The sequence below is a fragment of the Artibeus jamaicensis genome, unplaced genomic scaffold (assembly GCF_021234435.1).
Source record: "Artibeus jamaicensis isolate MK-2021 breed Jamaican fruit bat unplaced genomic scaffold, CSHL_Jam_final contig_466, whole genome shotgun sequence".
In the NCBI taxonomy this organism is placed as follows: Eukaryota; Metazoa; Chordata; class Mammalia; order Chiroptera; family Phyllostomidae; genus Artibeus; species Artibeus jamaicensis.
In genome coordinates this window covers 9,463,006-9,468,294 of record NW_026521844.1, presented here as the reverse complement: position 1 = coordinate 9,468,294, position 5,289 = coordinate 9,463,006, and the positions used below count along the sequence as shown (strand labels likewise).

General features: G+C 39.6%; 1 pseudogene; it reads left to right on the top strand.

Annotated features, from left to right (window-relative positions):
- Positions 1–697: 697 nt before the first annotated feature.
- Positions 698–1,671, top strand: LOC119042643 (uracil-DNA glycosylase-like; annotated as a pseudogene).
- The last annotated feature ends 3,618 nt before the right edge of the window (positions 1,672–5,289 follow it).

Genomic DNA, 5,289 nt, shown 5'->3' with positions numbered 1-5,289 from the left:
ATGGAACCATTTGTTTAAAAATATTAAAACCATCAAGATAGCAATAGCCAGAAGATTCAACCACATGAGGACTTTGCTAAGCCCAGGGCCCTGTGACTGCACAGGCTGCCTGCCCGGGAAGCTAACACAAGGGGCCCGCACGGAGGTTAATCAGGAGGGGGCTCTCTAAGAGTGGGTATTTTCAAGCTGGACTGTTTCCTTAAAATTCTACTTTTAATTGTGCCTATTTTATTCTTGTAATTTTAAGAATGTCAGTACTCTAAAGCCCTTTTTAACTATTTTTAGCTAGATCTTGATGATTAAGACACATCATTACAAATCCACTGATTTAGGACCTTCTGTATCTTCAATATCATGTATAATATTTTAAACCATTTGAAATAATTTAACTGTAATTTTACCCAGTGTCTGAAATTATGTATGGTACAATATTTCTTAATATATTACCTTTCCCTCCTAATGTGTAGAATATTCTGTTCTGCTACATATGTTCCGTCATTACTGTACAGGGCCCTGTCCAGATTTCTTATTTGTTTGCATTACTGAGTCAGCTCTGCATCCTTCATATCACTATTCCTTGATCAGCCCTCTCCCACCAGGCCTCATTCAAGATATGATACAAGTAAATTGCACACCACCACAGTCTGTGCCAGCCTCAGGGGTCCCTGGGTGGTGCATGTTCGCTTGCGGCTTCAGGATGATTGGCCAGAAGACGCAGAACTCCTTTTTCTCCCCTAGCCCTGCTAGGAAGCCATGTGTCTGTAGCTCCCATCTGGGGACACTGGGACCAGCATGGCAACAGTAGCTGAGGAGAGCCTGGATGCAGCGGGTAGCCTGGGCAAAAAGGCCTGGGTAGAACGGGAGGAGCAAGGCACACCGCCCTCATCACGGCTGAGCCCGGAGCACTTGGTCTGCATCCAGAACAAGGCCCCGGCCCTACTTCAACTCACAAGCCGGTGGGTTTCAGTGAAAGTTGGAAGAAGCACCCCAGCAGAAAGTTCGGAAAACTGTATTTTATAAAGCTAGTGGGATTTGTTGCAGAAGAAAGAAGACATTGCGCCTGTTTGTCTACCCCCACACCATGTCTTCACATAGGCACGACACGAGAGTGAAGGCTGTCTTCCTGGGACAGGATCCATACCACGGGCCCAATCACACTCGGGGCTCTGCTTCTGTGCTCAAAGACCTGTTCCACTTCTGCCCAGTTTGGAAAATGTTTGCAAAGAGCTGTCTGCAAGACATAGATGGTTTCGTGCATCCTGGTCACAGAGATTTATCTGGCTGGGTCCAGCAGGGTGTTTTCCTGCTTAGTGTTGTACTCATGCTGAACTCACAAGTCTGGGCGCATCAGGCCAATTCTCATAAAGCAGAAAGGCTGTGAGCAGTTTGCCGACGCAGTCAAGTCCTGCCTAAACCAGAACTCAAGTGGTCTCGGCTCTTGCTCTGGGGTTCTTAGGCTCAGAAGAAGGGCAGCGCCGTCGACAGGAAGCGCCACCATGTGCTGCAGACTGCCCACTCCTACCCACTGTCGTGTACCGAGGGTTCTTTGGATGCAGACATTTCTCTAAAACCAGTAAACTGCTGCAGAAGTCTGGCAAGGAGCCCATCAAATGGAAGGACTCCTTATGTTCCTGTGACCCTGAACTGGGCAGGGGTTGGGGGTGGGGGTGATCTCTGGCCAGTTTCTACAAGTTTGTCAGTGATGAAGTCAAATTGAAAAAATAATTTCCCCAGTGCTTCTTAAGCATTCTGCATATGGGAGAGAAGGTTTGGGCAAAGCGCACACGAGCCAGGCTGCCCTGTAGTGGCAGCTCTACCCAGCAAAGACAGTGGTCTGTGACCGTGTCTGTCTTAGCGTTGTGGCGTTGGCCTAGAATGTGCGTCAAAGTTCTTGGAAGGGAGAGGGGCTCCAATACCACGCCCCTCCCCTCTGTTTGCTTTATGGTTAAAGTTGGAGAGATTGGCACCTTTCTGGTATATATAATTCACTGCTACTGGTTTTCAACTGTAGGTTACACTTTAGGTTATAAGGTGTTAGAGGTGTTTTTATTTAGAAAGGCTTCCTTTGCACATCCTGGTATACCAGTCTGGGCCAGATTCTTCCGTGAAGGAAATAGGATTTTTTTTTGCCAGTTCCCAGAAATTAGAGCTCAATTTCCTGATTGTAGGGGAGGTGAAAATCCTTAAGGAACCACCCGTGGTGAGCCTTCAGACAGGCAGAGGCCAAGAGGAGTGGTCTGGGTCTCGTTTATACGGTTCCCTGAGTGTTTCTAGCAATAAGCAGTGGAAGTTGAACAGGAAGGAGGAAAAGGGATTTTTTTTTTTAAAGAGGAAATGTTTTACTTTTCTCCCAGATGTAACCCGAGTTTGGTTTTTAAGGCAGCATAGTGCCAGATGCTGTTTTATATGGACTGAAGTCACTCTGGGATATCTTCTGCAATGCTGGAGAATTTTGCTTTTTAAAAAAATATTTGCATGGATGTATATATGTCTTTTTTAAAATCCTTTAGTTAAGAGATGATCTTTAGGTCTGCACCTCCATCCCAGATTCTGCTAAAGATGCTGTTTTGCTGTTAGCTGGGTTCAGAGTTAAACCTGCTAGGGTTCGTAAATAAAAGGTCTTTGAAGTTTCAAAAAACAAAGATATTATACAAGTAAAACTATAAAGGCAATTATGATTAAATTATGTCATCTATTTGTCCATCATTTGCCTTTTTAACTTAGTTGCCCAAAGCTTCAATGTAGAACATCACATAATTTGGCATGATTGATAAAAGTATTTGTTCTAAGTGATATTAGAAATGTATGTATCTATTACAGTGAATTTTTAGCTGTTGTTAATATTTCTGTTGCATAATTCCATTAATAATATCCTCAGTAACTGTTTGCATAGTTTGAGCCTATAAAATGTAAATCAAGAACGTTGGGTGGTTTGTTTTACTTATGAGTTTCTTATCTATCAAAAGTCAGCTTTAGATATTCTTGTTTCTTGTGCTAACAAGAGGTTAGCATAAAAAGGGAGGTTCTTCACTATAGAAAAATGCCATAATGTGTCTATGAAAAAATCTTTTGAAGACACACCTTCCTTGGTCACAGTGCCTAAGCTTCAGCCCAAGTCCTGATCAGACCAGGCCCAGTTCTCTGTGCTCCTGCTCTTTACAACCTCCTTACCTCCTGTGCCTCACCAGTCAGTTGTATCCATGTTCTGGTTTCAATGGATACAATGAAAGCACTGCCATTCTCATGTATCTTCTGAATCAGTAGTGTAAGTACCCCCTGTGCCTGGGTTTATTTCTGTCTTTCTCAACCTGGGTAAAATGCCTGCTTCATTCCTTGTTCTGTTAACACAGATTTCCTTACTTTTTAATACTTATTTCTCCTATACAATCTTCATGAGTTATTTCAGTTTATATTTCCTCTCACACATCTTTAAACTTATATCAACCTATATTATAACTAATAAAATTTATGGAGGAAGCGGTATTGGTGCTGTGTGATGGTGGAAATTAACTCTGTTTCAAAATACTTACTTTGCTTTCCAAATATGTTATTTCAAATAGAACATGATAAAATATATAAATATTTAGGATATTGTCTCTCTTAAAAATTATTTTTGCTTTAAGGCCATCTGCTCAGAGATACATTGCTCACAAAAGCCGTATTCTAGACTTCTTGTACTCCAGCTATTATCACAGTAAGCGTACATTTAAAAAGGAAGTAGCTATGGAATAGTTGTTGAAGGAATTTGGCTAAAATCTTGATCTAGTAAAATCCTACAGATTACAACTTTCTAAGGTGAGGGAAGCAAACCTACATGAACCATGGTGATGCCATTTGTGTTAAAATAAAAATAGGCATATTGCTTCATGGAAACTGACTACAAATTTAACAGAATATGTGTAAAATATGATGTAAAACATAAATACCATGAAATAGGAGAAATTATAGCTAATAATTTCAGGAGGTTAATATACACACATGCTCTTATTAGGAAGAACTGGCTGTTCAGAGAATACAGATTAGAAGGTTAGAAGATATTTTTTCTGTATTTTATGTATAACTATATTAAAATTTAACTAAAAAGTATTAAAATGTCACTAAAATATTAAACTGTAACTGATTCTTGGGAAGTATAATCTAAATAATTTGGTTACATTCTTGAGAATTTATGGAATTATTTATTATCATTTCAGCCCAAAGGGTTCATGAGACCTTGGAAACACAAGGTATTAGGGACCAATATCTAACAGATACATGACTTGAACAGATGGTACTTGATGCTGTTACACATAATGGTCACTTGAGAGAGTTCACGGTTTCCAAGATGAATACCGGTTAGAGTAATGTTAACCTTAGTCACTAAAGGAACTAAGTCAAAAGATACCATTGCTTAGAAGAATGCACAAACAGTACAAATATTTTTCATTCAGTTTAGATTTCAGTTAGTCAGCAACAAAATAAGTCCAGTAATAAATTAAAGTTTAGGGGTAAAAAGATTAAGTCATGGCCTTCTTTCTTTAGTTCTTTTTGAGACAAGAGGTCATCAAACATTACAGCATGCTGAAGTGAAAAACTGAAGTTTGATTCTTGGATTTACTGTAATATTTAATGAGGCAAGTAATTATTGTTTATTTCAGCTTCCCCATTTGTTAGTCTGTTAGATATAGTGTTTTATAATTTTTCTTCTGACTCAGACTTTAATTGAGGTTGGCTTAGAACAGTTTTTCTTGAAGCATTGACTATAATTCTCTAGCATTTTACTGGATCTTAGTCCTGAATATCACCATGTATCATGTATTATTCAGAGAATCTCCTGCAGACAGTAGAGGGTACTGATCAACCAAATAGTTTCTGAAGATGGGTACAAATCCCGCATCCTCTGCTTTCTAACTATATGAATTAGGCAAATTAGTTTCACTCTGAGCCTCATTGTCTTCAACTAGATTGTCTTGAAGACAAAAGGAGCTAAAAAGTTAAAGACAAGTTGGATTACACAATGTGTAAAAATATGTCCCTGGTACATTCAAAATCCTCAAGAATACTTGCTGTTATTTTAGGAACACAAGAACAATGGGATTTGATCAAGAGATCCTTGGTAGATTTGAGTCAAACATTCTTGTGCTTTGAGGGATTATTAAGAAAGCCGGATTTCTAAAAGATGGGGGCTTTAGAAAATGCATGGAGGGGTGATAGGGAGGAAGCTACATATTCAGAAATCAGTTCTCAATTATTCACCGGGTAAAAGGATGCATGGAATGCATCAGGAGTGGTCTCACATATATGTACCAA